Raw genomic sequence first — 19,213 nt, forward strand, 5'->3', positions numbered from 1 at the left:
AGCAGGCTAAGATAAAAGGTAGGGAGGAGAGACTTGGAGGAGGGGCGTTGGAAATGGGATAGGTGGAAGGAGGTCAAGGTGAGGATAGGCCGTAGTGGGGGTGGGGGCGGAGAGGTCAGGAAGAAGATTGCAGGTTAGGAGGGTGGTGCTGAGTTCGAGGGATTTGACTGAGACAAGGTGGGGGGAGGGGAAATGAGGAAACTGGGGAATTCTGAGTACATCCCTTGTGGTTGGAGGGTTTCTAGGCAGAAGATGAGGCGCTCTTCCTCCAGCCGTCATGTTGCTATGGTCTGGTGAGGGAGGAGTCCAAGGACCTGCATGTCCTTGGTGGAGTGGGAGGGGGAGTTGATTTGTTGAGCCACGGGGTGGTTGGGTTGGTTGGTCCGGGTGTCCCAGAGGTGTTCTCTGAAACGTTCCGCAAGTAGGCAGCCTGTCTCCCCAATATAGAGGAGGCCACATCGGTGCAGCGGATGCAGTAAATGATGTGTGTGGAGGTGCAGGTGAATTTGTGGCGGATATGGAAGGATCCCTTGGGGCCTTGGAGAGAAGTAAGGGGGGAGGTGTGGGCACAAGTTTTGCATTTCTTGCATTTGCAGGGGAAGGTGCTGGGAGTGGAGGTTGGGTTGATGGGGGGTGTCACGGAGGGAGTGGTCTTTTTGGAATGCTGATAGGGGAGGGGAGGGAAATATATCCCTGGTGGTGGGGTCCGTTTGGAGGTGGCGGAAATGACTACGGATGATACGATGTATATGGAGGTTGGTGAAGTGGTAGGTGAGGACCAGTGAGGTTCTGTCCTGGTGGCAATTGGAGGGGTGGGGCTCAAGGGCGGAGGAGCGGGAAGTGGAGGAGATGCGGTGAAGGGCATCATTGATCACATCTGGGGGGAAATTGCTGTCTTTGAAGAAGGAGGCCATCTGGGTTGTACGGTATTGGAACTGGTCCTCCTGGGAGCAGATGCGGTGGAAACGAAGGAATTGGGAGTATGGGATGGCATTTTTACAGGGGGCAGGTGGGAGGAGGTGCAGTCTATGTAGCTGTGGGAGTTGGTCAGTTTATAGTATATGCCCGAGTTGATTTGGTCGCCCGAGAGAGAGAAATGGAAAGGTCGAGGAAGGGGAGGGAGGAGTCTGAGACGGTCCAGGCAAATTTGAGGTTGGGGTGGAAGGTGTTGGTAAAGTGGATGAACTGTTCAATCTCCTCATGGGAGCACAACGCAGCGCCGATACAGTCATCAATGTAGCAGAGGAAAAGGTGGGGGGTGGTGCCAGTGTAGCTGTGGAAGATGGACTGTTCCACATATCCTACGAAGAGGCAGGCATAGCTGGGGCCCATGCGGGTGCCCATGGCTACTCCTTTGGTTTGGAGGAAGTGGGAGGATTGGAAAGAGAAGTTGTTCAGGGTGAGGACCAGTTCAGTCAGTCAAAGGAGGGTCAGTGGAAGGGTACTGGTTGGTACGGTGGGAAAGGAAGAAGCAGAGGGCTTTAAATCCTTCGTGATGGGGGATGGAGGTGTACAGAGACTGGATGTCCATGGTGAAGATAAGGTGTTGGGGACCGGGGAAGCGAAAATCATGGAGGAGGTGGAGGACTTGGGTGGTGTCCCGAACGTAGGTGGGGAGTTCTTGGACTAAGGGGGACAGGATCGTGTTGAGGTATGCAGAGATGAGTTCAGTGGGGCAGGAGCAGGCTGAGACAATGGGTCGGTCGGGGCAGTCAGGTTTGTGGATTTTGGGCAGGAGGTAGAAACAGGCGGTGCGGGGTTGTGTGATTATGAGGTTGGAGGTGGTAGATGGAAGATCCTCTGAGATGATGAGGTTATGGATGGTCTGGGAGATGATGGTTTGGTGGTGGGAGGTGGGGTCATGGTCAAGGGGGCAGTAGGAGGAGGTGTCTGCGAGCTGGCGTTTAGCCTCAGCAGTGTAAAGGTCGGTACGCCAAACTACTACCGCGCCTCCCTTGTCTGCAGTTTGATAGTGAGGTTGGGGTTGGAGTAGAGGGAGTGGAGGGCTGCACGTTGTGAGGGTGAGAGGTTGGAGTGGGTAAGAGGGGTGGAGAGGTTGAGGCGGTTAATGTCGCGGCGTCAGTTGGCTATGAAGAGATCGAGGGCGGGTAAGAGGCCAGCACGGGGTGTCCAGGTGGATGGGGTGTGTTGGAGGTGGGAGAAGGGGTCGTCAGAGGGTGGGCGAGAATCCTGGTTGAAGAAGTAGGCGCGGAGGCGAAGGCGGCGGAAGAATTGTTCGATGTCTCGCTGCGTGTTGAACTCGTTAATCCGAGAGCGTAGGGGAATGAAGGTGAGGCCTCTGCTGAGGACTGATCTTTCATCCTCAGAGAGGGGGAGGTCTGGAGGGATGGTGAAAACACGGCAGGGTTAGGTGCTAGGACCTGGTGTGGGGCTGGAGCTGGGAGTGGGGGGCGGGGTTGGGTGTGGGGGTGGGGTTGGGTGTGGGGGCGGAGATCGGCGTGAGATTCGTTGTGAAATCTGCATCTTTCTGAAAAATGCTATTTTTCTGAGGATCTGTAGAGGTGAGAAGACGCAAGTGGTTGTTTTTAAAGTTGATAGCAGAGGTGACTTGCTGAATGGTGTTAACATGTTGCCTGCACTAGACTGCTGGCTAAATTCCATGGATTTTTAAACTACATGGTTATAAATGGTTCAACTGACGAAGCAGACAAAAGTGGTTATTTGTCTTGGCTGGTTCATTGAAAGATATCTGGAAAGAAAATTAATCATCTGCACATGCATCATCTGTGACATAAAAGGTTTCATTTCAGGGCTGTTCAAGAAAACAGCTTTCCCTACAACGATAGGAGATTTTGCTCACTTCCCCATTTAAGCAGGTGATAAGTAAAAGTGATTAAGACCATAAGACATAGGAGTGGAAGTGAGGCCATTCAGCCCATTGAGTCCACTCCGCCATTCAATCATGGCTGATGGGCATTTCAACTCCACTTACCCGCATTCTCCCCATAGCCCTTAATTCCTCGTGACATCAAGAATCTATCAATCTCTGCCTTGAAGACATTTAGCGTCCCGGCCTCCACTGCACTCTGCGGCAATGAATTCCACAGGCCCACCACTCTCTGGCTGAAGAAATGTCTCCGCATTTCTGTTCTGAGTTGACCCCCTCTAATTCTAAGACTGTGTCCACGGGTCCTAGTCTCCTCTAACGGAAACAATTGTACTGTAATAACCATCCAAATTCCTCCAAGAAATCAGCTTCTATTTCAAAGGAAATAAGGTGAGTTGACAGCCTAGTGGTATTATTGCTGGACTGTTAATCCAGAGACCCAGATTCGAATCCCACCACGGCAGATGGTGGAATTTGAATTCAGTGTAAATCTGGAATTAAGGGTCTAACAATGATCGTGAACTGATTGTTGGGAAAAACCATCTGGTTCATTAATGTCCTCGAGGGAAGGAACAGCCTACATGTGACCCCAGACCCACAGCAATGTGGTTGCCTCTTAACTGCCTTCTGGGCAATTATGGATAGGCAATAAATACTGGCCTAGACAGTGACACAAGGAGAAAGTGAGGACTGCAGATGCTGGAGATCAGAGCTGAAAATGTGTTGCTGGAAAAGCGCAGCAGGTCAGGCAGCATCCAAGGAACAGGAGATTCCGATATGGCTAGGAAGAACTGTTTGTTTAGTGTATGGATTCTTCTGTGGATGAAGAACAGTAGAGGTCCTTTGCAAGTCTGTGAGAGTGTTGTCCTGAGCTGGGGCAGGGCTAATTGCAGGGAATCATGAAGAAGGGCTTATGCCCGAAACGTCGAATCTCCTGTTCCTTGGATGCTGCCTGACCTGCTGCGCTTTTCCAGCCACACATTTTCAGCTCTAGACAGTGACACCCACATCCCATGAATGAATACTAAAAGAAAAGTGGCAAATCTGGTTAACAATATCTCTATGTCTTGGTAATAGACAGAACTGAAGACAGGTATGAAATCTCAAAGGACTTTCTCTAGGAAGACATGACTTCTCAAATGCACATCGGTTGTAATGTTCTCATGCACAGGCTGGGCTCGAATAGACCATAAGACCATAAGACATAGGAGTGGAAGTAAGGCCATTCGGCCCATCGAGTCCACTCCGCCATTCAATCATGGCTGATGGGCATTTCAACTCCACTTACCAGCGTTCTCCCCGTAGCCCTTAATTCCTCGAGACAACAAGAATCTATCAATCTCGGCCTTGAAGACATTTAGCGTCCCGGCCTCCACTGCACTCCGTGGCAATGAATTCCACAGGCCCACCACTCTCTGGCTGAAGAAATGTCTCCGCATTTCTGTTCTGAATTGACCCCCTCTAATTCTAAGGCTGTGTCCACGGGTTCTAGTCTCCTCGCCTAACGGAGACAATTTCCTAGCGTCCACCCTTTCCAAGCCATGTATTATCTTGTACGTCTCTATTAAGTCTCCCCTTAATCTTCTAAACTCGAATGAATACAATCCCAGGATCCTCAGCCGTTCCTCATATGTTAGACCTGCCATTCCAGGGAATAGAGACCGTTACAACACTGGAGATGTACACCCGTGAAATGTAAAGGCTGTCGATCCTCGTTGCTCTGACCCTTTAGAAAGGTGGAAACAATGGAGTTAGGAAGGAGATTTTACTGGACATCCACCAGGACGAAGGACTTGACCAGATCCCTTAACCTCCTTTCCAGGGTGAAACCAGAGTGGGTAGCATTGAGGTCCCACTCCTTGAGGGTGCAATTAAAATCTCCCATCCCTGAGGATAACGCACGAGCCATCGATGGAGGTGCGGTAAGTGGACACTTCTTCAAAAAAGCGTGTTTGCCTCAGTCCAACCAGAGGAGCATATACGTTCACAAAGTGAAGGACTACACCTTTCAGCCGGACCGTCAGGTGAAGCAAACAAGTCTGGCACCAGCTCCTTAACCCTCAAGGTCTTCAGCTGAAAATATGGGGCCAAACAACTGGTCACTCCGCCAGAATTGTAGGCTCTGTCTCCCCATGTGGTGTGGGTTTCCTGCAGAAAGCACAATTCCCATCAGGGAAGACCATGCTGTTTCAGAATCGGAGTTGTGACTCCCTGCTGCCTTTGACATTGAGGCCGGCTGTGGTAGCTTTAGTGCCAACAGCATTGAGCATGCATCTGTATTCCCCTCCCCCCTCAATGAGAGGGAGGAGGAAGGGCACACAGGACCCTCGCCTCCCTCAGGGACCCACTAAGGAACGTCTCGACCTCCCACCAGTTGTTTCAGACCGACCCCAGAGGCACTCAGAGCTGCCCTGTTGGACCAGGTTGAAATTATTCCAGCTGGAGTCTCTCAGGATGGCCCAGATATTTCTCCAGGCTCTCCCAGTGTTCCTCGGGGGGTAGGCGGCGGAGGGGGGGGCGGCTCAGTGGAGGGAATCCATAACCTCATTGGAGATTGACTCTACGTCATGACCAGAACCTTCTACTGAGCATTCTCTCTCCCCTGGACGGTTGTCTTTGGCCCTCAATCTCTCAACTCCAAGTCACCCAGTTTCCACCCCTCCAACCTCATCCCCACTGGTCCCCTCAACACAGATCCCCCCAGCCCCTTCGGGAGAAAATGTCCCTCAATACTTAGGCACCCAGTATACACGTCAGGAAGGGAGCAAGGAAATCACCCCCCCGACCCCCCCCCCCCATCACAACCCAAAAACCCAGTGAGGGTAACAGTACCAGCCTGGTCACAGGGGTCCAGTTTTTCCCCAAGACTGGGTAGCAGCTCAGCAGAGTAATTCCACAGCATTCCCCAAGGAAGTTGGCGAACAAAGCTGTGAAACCCCAGACTGGGCTTCTGTGACCAGGCAGTTCCTGTGCAGTTCCCCCCTGAGGTAGAACAGACTGAGGGAAGGTACAGTACCTCATCCTGAAGGTGAGGAAGTGCTCCCTCTACATGGAATGGTACCCCCTCCTGGTGCAATTCCCCCATCAGCTGTAATAGAGTTATAGAGTCAGAGTGATGTACAGCACAGAAACAGACCCTTCAGTCCAACTCGTCCATGCCGACCAGATATCCTGGATTGTTAAGAAACACATCTTTATGCCAAACCAAATATGGAAATGCTAGGTAACCAAAAGCTGAGCCCAAGATGCAGGCTTTAGAGAGCATTTTGAAAGTAGACAAACAGGTTGAAGAGGGGGAGAAGTTTAGAGAGGGAACTCCAGAGCTTTGGCTTAAGGCATTGATATAATTGCAAAGATAATTATCAGGGTGAGTAAGAGGCCAGAATTGAAGTAGCACCTACTATCTTTCAGAGTTATAGAGTTACAAGAAGTCAGAGAGATAGGGAGGCATGAGGCTGTAGACAGTTGTAAATTTTAATAGCAAGTCATTGCAAGACCATGAGTCATAGAGTCATACAGCATGGAAACACTCTTTGATCCAAGTCATCCACACCAACCAGATATCCCTATCTGACCAAGTCCCATTTGCCAGCTTTTGACTCAAATCCCTCTAAATCATTCCTATTCCTCCAGGTGCCTTTTAAATGCTGTAATTGTACCAGCCTCCATTACTTTCTCTAGCAGCTCATTCCATACACGCACCACCCTCTGTGTGAACAGGTTACCCCTTAGGTCCATTTTAAATCTTTCCCCCCTCACTTTACCCTCTAGTTTTTGAACTCCCCCACCCTTGGAAAAAAGACCTTGGTTATTTATCCTATCCATGCCCCTCATCATTTTATAAACCTTTATAACGTCACTCCTCAGCCTCGGATGCACCAGTGAAAACAGCCCCAGCCTATTTGGCCTTTTCCTATTGCTCAAACCCTCCAATCCCCCATGAAAACAGTTTGTGAACATAATTGAATAGGATCCAGAAAGTGGGTATGAGAGCTTTGGATGTGCTCAGCTGTATAGAAGGAAATGGTGGGTGGCTAGCCAGAGGAGGCTCCTACGATCTCTTTATTCAACTGGGCCACCATTACATTCAGGAAACCTGAAAATGCTCTGGGATGTAAGTGACTCTGGAAGAAGAGGGGAAGAGAGAGAAAGGAATTGAAGGTTTTTGAACATACAATCATTGTCTTTATGAAAAGATGTAAGAAAGAACCAGCTGAGACACACTGGCCTCCTCTTCTGCTGCGCCATTTGACATGCTCGGGATGCTAATGATACTATTACACTTTTTGAATTCTCTTTGATGCGGTTTCTTGAGTGAAACAGCACTATTAGTCTAAGAGAGGTCTGAGACTGCACTTTTGTTGAGACAAATATATTAATGTTTATTAACAACACAAGCTATTTACATTACTCTAATATTTCAGACTGAAACAGAGTCTGGATTCTATGCTGACTGATGTTACAGCTACATTACATGATTTTAACTGTACCCACAGCTGACTGGACTGACTATATTGCACAGTGACTGCTGAAGGTGAGCAATGTGATTGGTTCATTGCATGGTTTCTGAGATAAACAGATCAAAGTTATTAGAAATTAGAAACAAACAATGAAATGAATTAGTTTTACCTGGGGTCTTTTAGGAGGGTGCACTTGTGGATGCATTCCCTACAATGTGCCTCAAAAGGTGAGCAGAGCCCTCACCATACTGGAGCCTAGGTGAGGGGTCTGAGCACATCCAACAACAGTGTGTTTTCTCTTCCTGAAATAGTGCTTTCTCAGTGGCTTCTTATCGCTGTTCTTTAGAAACACTGAGATGAGTAAGCAGGAACTAGCTGCCAGCCTTGGCACCAATGATTGTAAATGTCAGAAATCACATGACTAGGAGAAAGTGAGGACTGCAGATGCTGGAGATCGGGCTTAAAAATGTGTTGCTGGAAAAGCGCAGCAAAAGGAGCAGGAGAATCGACATTTCAGGCATAAGCCCAATTTCAGGATTCAGCAACACATTTTTCAGAAGTCACATGACACCAAGTTATAGTCCGAAAGGTTTACTTGACGTCCTGTTGGACTTTAACTTGGTGTCATATAATGCTGACTTTTCCCACCTCAGTCCAATACCGGCATATCTACTTTATGATTCCCAACACAACGCTATAACAGACTGCAGACTGGAGTCTGCGTACACCCAGGACACACTAAAAAGCAAAATAGAGAACACTTCGGCAGACAGAGCACATTTCAGTTATACATAAATAGAAATTGTTGGGGAGACTCAGCAGGTCTGGCAATACCTGTGGAGAGAGAAACAGAGTTAACATTTCGAGTCTTCAGTTTGAAATTGTAACTCTGCTGTCTCCCCACAGGAGCAGCCAGACTGCTGTCTTTCTCCAACAATCTGTTTTTGTTTCAGAATTCCAGCATCTGCAGTTTTTTTTTATTGGGAACTTTACTTGTACCTCTTGTGTCTGATTCCTAATGAAAAATAGAAGTGAGATCAGTCCTATACTTCCATATCACTCACCAAATGAGATGAACAGCAATTTTCACGCAGCATGTCAAGATGTTTTGGTATTGTACAGTGTATATCTGTCACAAAAAAGATTAATATTACCCCTTGTTGTAGAGCTTCAATAAACTTTGTTATACATAAAACATTTCGGCTTTCACTATGATTTTCTCAATCCCTTTATTGTAGTTGACTGTTGCTGATTTATTTCTGTTATATTTTTTGGCTTTTTCATAACAGATTCTCATTGATATTCAGTGCAGTAGATTGTATTCTAGCAAGATATTCCTGCGCCCACTAATTATGAAAATTATTTTGCAAGTTAATGAGCTACATTGGAGTAAGTAACTTGCATCTACTGAAAATGACACAGAAAGATAGTAATGCCAGACAGTCAACCATATGTCAGGGGTAATGATCTCAACCAAGGGTAAGGAAAGGACCATGTCATTTTATTTTTATTTTTAAAAACTGTTGGCTTAAATAAGAAAGAGTTTTAAAAACCAGTGTTTGAAAGAGCAGCTGCATGTTTTGAAAAGCAACTAACCGCTTACCTCTGCCAAACATTGTGTAAACAACTACTTGAACAAACAGTAATTGAAATTTGTATTGCAGATGATTGGGAACTGAGGGCATCTGCAGATGCAGCTTTTGCTGGCATCGAGAGATTGATTGGACAATGGAATAGGGAACAGCTATCAATGGCAGAGACCTTTTGTCTTCCAACAATTGTGTGATTGGTTCTCGTGTAACTGAGCAGCTTGGAACTGGGAACAATTAGAGAGAGAGAGAGAGAGAAAGGGAGAGAGAGAGAGAGAAGTGTTCACTTCTTCCCCAGCTCAGGAGTGATCTGCTGTTCTGAACGGTTAAAGCTCACTGTGAACCTGTTTAAGTTACAGCAACAGCTGTGATCTTAACTGAAAAGTCAGAGACCTTGTCTCTTTGAAACCAGTGAAAGCATCTGGAGAAAGATGACTGAAGCAATGTGTTGGTCAGCAGAAGAGTCATGAAGATTATCTCAACAAAGACTACTCAACTATTCTTCCACTTTTTCCTTCTGCCCAATCATTGTGTGTGTGTGTGTGTGTGTGTGCGAGTGGGAATTTATAAGACTATCCAGCTTAATAAAAATAATTAAACCAGACACAGAAAGATATCAAGTCACTGTATTTCAGTCAACAAGTTTAGGAGCATAGCAGATATATAGTGTAAAAGGAAATTGATCCATGGCAGCAGAACAGCAGTTCTCCCTGTTTCTCTCAGGCTCTCAAAAAAATGACACTTGGTGCTAAAGCAAATTGGAGAATGATCCATTTATCGGGAACTTAACATGTTGGAGCTTTCTTTTATTTGGCTATAGTCTAAAGCAAGTGGTCTGGCTAGTGCTGAAGTATCTGTTTTATTGATTTAAAACCTTGCACTGAAACAAGCTACTTCCAAGCATGAATGGTCTCCTTGATATGTCTGGAAGAATAAAGGAAGTCCATAGACGCAGCATAACAATGGCTGGACTTAGAAGGAGGAATAAGGTTCTATACATCTATGGTAATCTTCAAGCAACATTTTGTACCTCAACGTCACTGGAGTTCAATACTTTGGTTATCACTGCTTCACCAAAGATTATGCTTGAGATCTCTCAACTGTTGCAGGCACAATCCCAACCTCAATGCAAGGCATGGACTGAATTGCCTTAGCTGACAAAGTGTCTATGCCTCATAACTTCAACTTAATTCCATCTAGGCTAGCACCAGAATTCGAAGCTATGTCTTGCAGTTTGGAGTGCAATGCTGCACAATGAATGTCACCGAAGCTCTGTAAATGCAGAGAAACAATTAATCTCATCAATTTAATCATCTTGAGGTTTGTGCCTCCTTTCCATGACACATACAAAAATGCACAGTGGGTCAGTATGGAGAGGCAGAGGAAACCATTACAGAACAGGTTCTTTGATGAGGTGGAAATCACATTTGTACCTGGATGCTTCAAACGGCACAATCTTGCCATTCTGTTGTTCTTTCAATTGTGCACCAGGCAAGACGTCGAGGAAGTGATGAAGCTAGAGGTGGAGGAACAGGACAATTTGAACAAATGAGAAAGGCAAGTGGCTACATTATGGGCAGATTTATTGAACATGGTTGAAGTTGAAAGATAATTGAATAATTCTTCCAAACCTGTGAAATCAATCGTTTCTTCTGCCCTTCTGGTCGCAAAAAGTATTCAGACACCAATGCAGTGAATCGTGAGTTGTATATATTTTTTCATAAGTTCAGAAAAAAGTTCTTGTGAGGCCAAGGAAGTTTTCTTCCAGTTCAGCAAGTTTCCATTGATTACTGGTGCTTAGCTTCAGAGCTGATTGTGGTTTTCCTAAATATTGTATCCTAAACAAGAGGAATCTTGTTTTTAGGCTCTGCATGAGACGTGTTGGTTACTGATGATTGTCCACATAATACTGGCCTCTGCACTTTAAGACAGTTTTCAGCATTCATTTGGGTTTGTGTGGTATTCTGCCTGCAGATGGCAACAGTTTCATTCCCCTCAAGCAAGGGATTTCTTTCAGCTGATAAACACTCACCCAGGGTCAGGTTTGGACTGAATTATGATGTTGACCTGTAAGATCTGGTTCAGATAAGTCACTTATTACCTCTAGGCAAGACTGATTCATAGTTTCCAAAGGTATCATTCTGTTACATAATGTGATCCAATTCTTGGCAAAAGTGTTTTCTGTAAGATGTTAACCTCATTATGCACTGAAACATTCTTAGTTCTTTGGGTTCAATGGTTACTTTTTGACTTTTGTATATTCTCTGGAAATATCCTACTGTTCTTACAAAGGTTGCAGTAGTGACAAAACTGGTGTTTTTTTTTCTGGTCATGTGATTTTAAACTCGATCTGGAACAGTAACTTATCACATCAAAAGATTTAATGATGAGCTGTGCCAGTCTGTCATGTGATGTTTTGGCACGTTTGTACCTAAACAACTTGACAAATTCTTGATGGACTTCTTGAGCGAAGTTGACGTTTTTGAACTGTCTTTGAATTTTAGTTCCCACCAGACTCTCAATGCTTCTTTCCAATTTGAGATTCCCATTTAATTATAACTTATGTAAAAGAGTTGTATCAGAAATTTCGATGACTATTCTGTTTGGACTTAGTTTAATTACAAATGACCACAGTCACAAAATTCTGATAACGTGTAAAGATCAAAAATTAATAAAGTTGTCAGTACATTCTCCCAGAAGCTGTATTCATCCATCAAGTGTTTTTCTCTCTCCATTGACACTTGATGTAAAATAATCGTCAAATGTTCTTACAATATTATCAAAAATACCTGTCTCATCTTTTACATTCTGGTGTTTTAACATACAACCTGCTAACAGATTTACAGAATAAGAAATGTGTTTACTTGTTCTTCTCTGGGCTTCTTCTGTCTCACATTATCTCTTCCACATTATCCTATTTAAGTTCTTGTCTGGAGGAACTATGGTTTTAATTTTGTTTGGAGGTATAATGTCATTCTCCATTGTCATTGCATTTAACTCCAATTGTTTCTGTTATTTAAATGACTTACTTGAAAGTTGTTGCAGGATTTGTAAATGTAGCGAATTTTACTGTTCAGTTTTTTTTAATTGGTTAATCAATTCACATATATTAATTGTCTTCCTTTAATAAGTGAATAATAAAGATGAATTGCTAGTAAAGTTTTACTATTAAAGTTGTAAGCTTCTAAATATTTCAGAATTGTTCTTCCATTTGTGCTGGTAAAAGGACCTTCAAGCATTTAGAAATCATTGAAATGTTTTAAAATGAAGAAATACTATACAAATATTTGGTCGATAGTACAGACCTGGAGTATTGCTGAGTAAAGATAAATTATGACAAGATTTTTGTGTTGCATTCATCAGGACAATATGCAAGAATACCAATTCATGAGGAAAACCACCATTTATATTGCATGTGAGAAGAGTGATTATGGGTTTACAAGTGGACTCTGATTAATAGAGGTTTTGCCATAGAGAATGCAACAATTAATGATGATTAACAGTCAATTTCTAGACTTTGTTTACATTTGAATCCAGGTAGGACGATTCTGATTGGTCATTGCATTGCCCTGAAATACTAATTAGCGAATGGCTGTCACCTCATTCATTCAGTTGTAACAGACTTAGTGTACAGATATGTTCTTTCTGTCTGAATAGATCCTGTGTATACATATAACAGGCTTCCTGTAAATGTATGTTTGTCACACTGCGAGACTGACTGGCAATCGCAAATTGGTCAATGTAATTTATCATGTAATCAGGCTTATCCAGAAAATGTCCAATTGCAGAATTACAACTAATGCAGGACACGGTGTTGCAAGTATAGCGCTCATCGGCTGGTTATTTGCAATCAACTGATGAAGGGCTTTGTCAAAAATGTCGATTTTCCTGCTCCTTGAATGCTGCCTGACCTGCTGTGCTTTTCCAGCACCACTCTGATCTAAACTCTGGTTTCCAGCATCTGCAGTCCTCACTTTTGCCTATTTGCAATCAACACCTTGCTTGTTGTGAACAGCTGAAGGTACATGCTGTTTGATAAGATCCGCTACACTTTTGGATGTATAGCCTATACACCTGCTATCATAATGACACTGAAAGTGACATTCCATGTTACTGTTTTGTGGGTTTTTTTTGCTTGATCCTGTTAGTGACAAACACCAACTTATGTTGCCATTGCATAGCAGTGTGAAACAACTAGCTTCACCTGTTACTCCCACTTTTGAGATATTCTACCCAATTTTAAACCACTTTCCCCTCCCCTTCATGGCTTTCATGATCCTTCTGCTTTTTCTTCAATGGTTTCTGTGCCATTTTAGATTGAAAAAAATGGTGTTCCGCTGTTCCTGAATCACTAAGGGAATTGTCAGTTGCACAATGAAAATCAGGTTTTCCCTCAAAACATTGAGTTTTACAAAACTCTTCACTTGTGATTTTATTTTCACTCTAATTGTCTGCTGTTTAACAAGTTTCTTAGCAAATATCCATCTCTCAAGATCATTTTCACAGCCTTTCCCAATAATTTTAGAGGATTTAAACAACAACAATAATTTGCTAACTGTATAAATTTCAGCACTTCCTTAGGTTTCTAGGCTTGAATATTTTCTCAAGTCTAAGGATTTTCACTCCCCTCTCCTTGATGTAGCTGTTACTGACAACTGTATTCTGGGTATCTCATCCTGACATTTCCCCTTACAGCTTTGGTTCAACTCTTCATGTGCTACTGAAGTATTTTCAATAGGTTTCACTACAACTAGAACTTTTACAGACAGGTTTACAGGCTCTTACTGATTTTGAGCTGCTGAGGATACATTGTCAGTTTTCTGACTGGAATTTCTTTCCTTGCTTCTTGTCTTCAGGTGGCTGTGGCTTTTACAGAACTGGCCATTTCATTGGACAGTGCTCTTCAGTCTATGTTAGGCACAGCCATGTTAGCAGTGTTACTAGTCTGTTAGGCACAGCCATGTTAGCGGTGTTACTAGTCTATGTTAGGCACATCTAAATGAAATTTTCTGATGACCATTGCTGTTACCATTTACATTTAGCAAAATCCTCACCAATGTCACCATCTATATTATGGGGTGTGGTTAAACAATCTGGAGCACCTTTGGGTTGATTTGTTGCTCCCAGTCCTTCTTTTAGATACTAGTCTTCAACATAAAATGGCTTCAATCTTGACAAATAGTAAAGGCTTTGAAATAACTCCACAAAGGCTCATATCCCATCAAAGTACTCTTTACTTACACATGCAAATTACATGACACTGACCCAGCTAGCTCAGAGCCAACTCCTAGTGTGAGCAGAACTCTTGACCCTCCTGTTTATATCTGTCAGCCAGGGCTCCCTGCTTGAACCATGTTAACTATGAAGTCCACCTGTTTGACCTCATTCCAAACACTATGGGCTTATTACATGGTGGCTGCTCCTCCATTACAGAGAGATGACTGGTGCTTGTTTAACCTGAGGGACGCTGCGTCTTAAACAAGGTTAATAAGGAGAGTCCTTCATGGTAACCTATATGAGTCTCTTGGAAGATACTAGGCTCAATGTAAGGGTAGGTGGACACACTATCAGCCACATTAAATTAGAACAGCTCGAACCCAACACACTGCACACCAATACAACCCTAACAATCCACATTAGCTCCTCCCAGGAACAATCTTTCATATCCTAATGGACGGTGTTTACCGATCACGTTATTAAACCTTTTCAGGTACTAACTACCTTGTACAGCAGAAATGGATTTTGGTTTCTACAATTTATGAATCACAACGTGCTTGTACATACTTGCACAACAACCTTTAGATTGCAACCTGGAAATTATGCCAAGACCTTCCTGCTGTATACAAGGTCAGTGGGATGGCACCTCACATCTTTAGGACACCTAAACGCCTGCATCAGTACTGGCACAACTCCAACACCTGCTAGGCTGGTTGACGTAGAAAAACAGACCCACATACCCCCACCATTCACTCCCCATGTACCGTAACATGTTGCAGCTTGGAAACATGACCATAAGTAGCCTTGAAAATGAGAAGAAACACTTTCTATCACTCTTACTGCATCTCTTGGTACTACTCTTACTTTCATCCCATTTGCAGTCCTGTCAAACTTTACACAGAGTCAAAAATAGGGCCATGGGTTATCAGGCTCAAATACAACAAATGCCCAAACTTCCTGTACCTCCTGATAGACAGAACATCCAAATACTTCAGCACAGTTCATTTTTATTGCGAAAATACTATTCTTTAATAGCAAAAACATTTCACTAAAATATTCCATTATAATTCAGTCGAAGAATATAAATTAGCATTGCTTATTATTTTGTCAATTACTTTGCAGGACTTGATTGGATTGCTGGAGTGCAAAGCTGCTGTATTAGCTGAACCAATGTTAAAAATAAATGAATCCAGCTCAAATATTATTTAAAAGAAAAGGAGGTATCAATGGCCTTACCTTTAGCCTCTGCCAAGCTGCTGTGGTTTTGTGGTTTAAAAACAACATTGTGCTGTCTCTTGCCTGCAGGTTGTTAATCCAATTTATTGCTACATTACTCCATTGATTGGTAATGATGGAAATAAAAGTTTTTCAAGCCACTGCCCGGTTTTCCAGATGCCACTGCCAGAGTTGCTTACCTCACATCTTCAGACTGTAGAACGGCCAATGAGGTTGGATGTTTTTCTTTCCTGATCCACAACAGGAGCTGTCAGCTTGTCTAGGGCTGGAGGAGACTGGAATCGAGCAGCAAACAATGCTGGAGAGGCAATGCAAAAAGGTGGAGGAGGTTTTCATGACATTTTTATTTTTCTGTCTGCATCCCGCATCATGGGATGTGAACATTGCTGGGACTAATTGCCCATTCCGAATTGCCCTTGAGAAGGTGGTGGTGAGCAGCTTTAAAATTGTGAAAGCTGCAGGGCTGAGGGAAATGATGTAGGTCTTTCTTCAGGAAAGCCAGTTAGATGGGAAAAGAAAAGAAGTTTTGGATGTTTGGTGAGTGAGTGAGTGAGTGAGTAATAAGGAAAGAACTTGCATCTAAATCAATGCCTTTCACACCCTCGATACATTCCAAAGTGCTTTTTAGCCAATGAATCACAGTTTAAATGCTGCTATAAAACAAAACAGCAAGGATTCATATGTAACAATTGGATAAGTGCCCAGATATTGTAGATTACTAGAAAAGGCTGCAGATGAGTTCTAGTGGATCTGTGAGGATGGCACAAGACAGAGGAGTCTGGCACAGCAGATCTTCTGACAGACAGAACTACAAGCAGCAGTTTGAGAAACACAAAGGGAAGATAGGGCTGATTAGAAACCAAAAATACAACTTGCTTGAGGAGAGAGATCAAGTGAGCATTCCAAAGGAATACTTTGTGTCTGTCTGCACAGAGGGGTATGATCCAAACATCATAGTTAAGGAGGAGTAGTGTGAAAGATTTGATGGGATAAGTACAGTGGAGGAGGAAGCATTAAGGGCTTAACATCCTTGGAAATTGGTAAGTCACCAAGCCTGGATGAAAAATGTCTCAGGCCGCTAAGGAAAACAAGTGAGAAATACTAGAGGCTAGGGCCATCACTCTCTAATCCTTTTTGGCTCAGGACAACTTGTCAGAACATTGGAGGACTGCGAAGCTTGTCCTCTTGTTATAGACCTGTCAGCATGACATTACAGTGGGGGAATTCATGGAATAAGGAATATGGAACAGCTTTTCAGAAGGACACTCAAAGGTGGTGCCTCAAAGTTGCCTGTGATCAAATGTATTTGGTGTGGATCTTTCTGAAGCTCAAAATTGAGCAAGACAGTTTTAAATAATCCAGCAGCAAGCTGGTAGTACCAGAGCTAGGAAGCCACAACTGAAGCTCAGAAATGTTGCTATATCAGTTCCACATGATTGTTTTCACAATCTTGGAAGTTACTGAGAAACTCTCTCTCTCTCTCTCACACACACACACACACACACACACATAAAAATAATTCATTATGGGTGAAAATGAAAACAATACTTTTAAAGGTTGAATGGAACTCTCTCTCTATCCTGGGACATGCCTGTTTTGTTTTTGATTAATATGCCAGCTGCCAGAAGAATTTGGACTTGCAGAGGTTTCTTCAAAGCGTGACGACACCCACAGTTAATCTGCCAGGGTTGTTTTCACAGATGGAGAAAGTGAGGTCTGCAGATGCTGGAGATCAGAGCTGAAAATGTGTTGCTGGAAAAGCGCAGCAGGTCAGGCAGCATCCAAGGAACAGGAAAGTTGACGTTCGGGCATAAGCCCTTCTTCAGGAACGTCGAATTTCCTGTTCCTTGGATGCTGCTTGTTTTCACAGATGGCTTGCACATGGAATAAGGAAGGGAAAAAGAGATTCTCTTTTAAGGACTTGTGGCCTTATTATAGCCCAGTTGATTACTGCACTCTGATGGCAGGGCTTGTTAGTTCCTTCTATCTGAGGATTGGAGCACTCTCAGCTTAGAGAATCTGCCAGCTTACAGCAGGATATTTTAACTCGAGTGATTATAAATAATGTCAAAATGGCCCACTCGCATATTGCTGGTGAGGTCTCCTGGGGGCCACGGGTCACTGGAAAGTTCTAATATGCACATGTCCCACTGTCACCAGGCTGTGGATGAGGAGGCTGGGAGCAAGGTGAAGGCAGAAGGGGAGTCTGAGCCAAATGAAAGGGTGCTTCCCCTCCCCAGGAGCCCCTCGTTTGACTTGATTGTCCTATCACTTGGTCCTGCTGCTGTATCCGTGTCACATGATTTCCTACTCACCCTCACTGTCAAAGAAGGTGTGACTCAACTAGTCGACCTCCTGACTCATGAGCAGATGGGTTTGGGGATGTCAGCTGGTTTCAATACACTGTGTTTCAACATGTGTACGCTTGGTGCTCCATCTGGTGGTGGTATTTATAATAATATTAGCCCTTCTGAACAAGAGGAAAGATGGCTGCAGTGTCATGTGACTCCATAACAAATGTGCTATCTTGTGAGGCATCGAGGTCATTTATTTTCACAGTCCCCCACCCTTGGCAGTAGCTGTCTTTTCAAACCTTAAAGTTTCACAACTATCTTTGTGCTTGAAAGAAAGCCACCAAATTCCATTGGATCTGTTTACATTTGTGGATATCCACTGAGTTCTTTCACATCTGGAAATAAGGGGATGCTTGAATGTACCATCCGCACTGCACGTTCTGGGAGCCAATTTGTAAAATTGGTCTCTTGTTTTTACAAAGGTAACTGAAGTGATTATAACAAGGGCAGCCAGGGTGGACCTCACAAAAGGTGAGCTGGGGTTGTTAATCTAGTCCAATCAAGGAGCCCTGACTGACAGATATAAACAGGAATGTTTCACACAGCATTGCCCTTTGACGTGAAGGGCACTGCTTGTCACAGGCCACTCGGGTGTTTTCCTACTTTTCCTGGTGGTGGAAATTGAATAAAGATGTGTACACCTTGTCTCTCACTGTGTCTCACACCTGCGCGCACACACCATGGGTGCTGGGGTTAAAAATAATAAGCACTACCGCAGTTAGGCGGTATTGTGGGGGTTAATTCCAAAAAAGAATAAACAGGAATGTTTCACACAGCATTGCCTTATTTGAAGGTCACTGCTTGCCACTGGCCACTCGGGTATTTTCCTTTCTTCCTGGTGGTGGAAATTGAATTAAGATTCATACACTTGTGTTTCTCACAGTGTCTCACACCTGCACAAACACACACAACATGGGTGTTGGGGAAAAAAATAAGCATTACCACAGTTAGGCGGTAGTGTGGGGGTAAAGAAAGAGAAAAAAAAGCAGGAGATTAATGTTAGGGCTTCTATTCACTCTGAGAGCTGCCTCTGAGGGAGCTGGATGTGTGTGTGCGCATGCAAGGACTCTCCTCTCTGACTAAAAGAAAGAAACAAAAAACAAAAAGAAAAAATAATAAACAGGAATGTTGCTGTGGAGTCCATGGACCACGTGTATATTGGGTGTGGGCGTTTGCACTCCCTTTTTGATTTTTTTAAAAACCTCCTCCTCTGCTTTTAGTTGCACTTCAGTCCCACGCTCCTGATCTTCAGGCACCCGGTACGGAGGAGGGAGGGCAGGTCTGAAGACCTCCTCGTGGGTCTGCTCCTGGGCGTGGCCAAACTGGCCATAAACAGGTCCAGGCAGCGGGCCGTGGAGGGTGTTGTTAGGGCCGACTGCCTGCCCCTCTTCCGCGGTCACGTTAGGGCCTGGGTGTCCTTGGAGAGGGAGCACGCGGTGTCCACCAACACCCTGGAGTTGTTCATGGAGAGGTGGGCGCCGCAGGGAGTGGAGTGCATCATTTCTCCCT

The 19,213-nt window shown here is 44.2% G+C and overlaps 1 protein-coding gene across 1 annotated transcript in view; it reads right to left on the reverse strand.

Annotated features, from left to right (window-relative positions):
• sgms1b (sphingomyelin synthase 1b) overlaps window positions 1-15,370 on the reverse strand; it is a 179,539-nt gene extending 164,169 nt beyond the window's left edge. Inside the window, exon 1 of the mRNA XM_060842342.1 lies at window positions 15,351-15,370. The gene's annotated coding sequence lies outside the window, so the exon portion shown is untranslated. The remainder of the gene's footprint in view (window positions 1-15,350) is intronic.
• Between the last annotated feature and the right edge of the window lie 3,843 nt (window positions 15,371-19,213).

Source organism: Hemiscyllium ocellatum, chromosome 22 (assembly GCF_020745735.1).
Source record: "Hemiscyllium ocellatum isolate sHemOce1 chromosome 22, sHemOce1.pat.X.cur, whole genome shotgun sequence".
Classification (NCBI taxonomy): Eukaryota; Metazoa; Chordata; class Chondrichthyes; order Orectolobiformes; family Hemiscylliidae; genus Hemiscyllium; species Hemiscyllium ocellatum.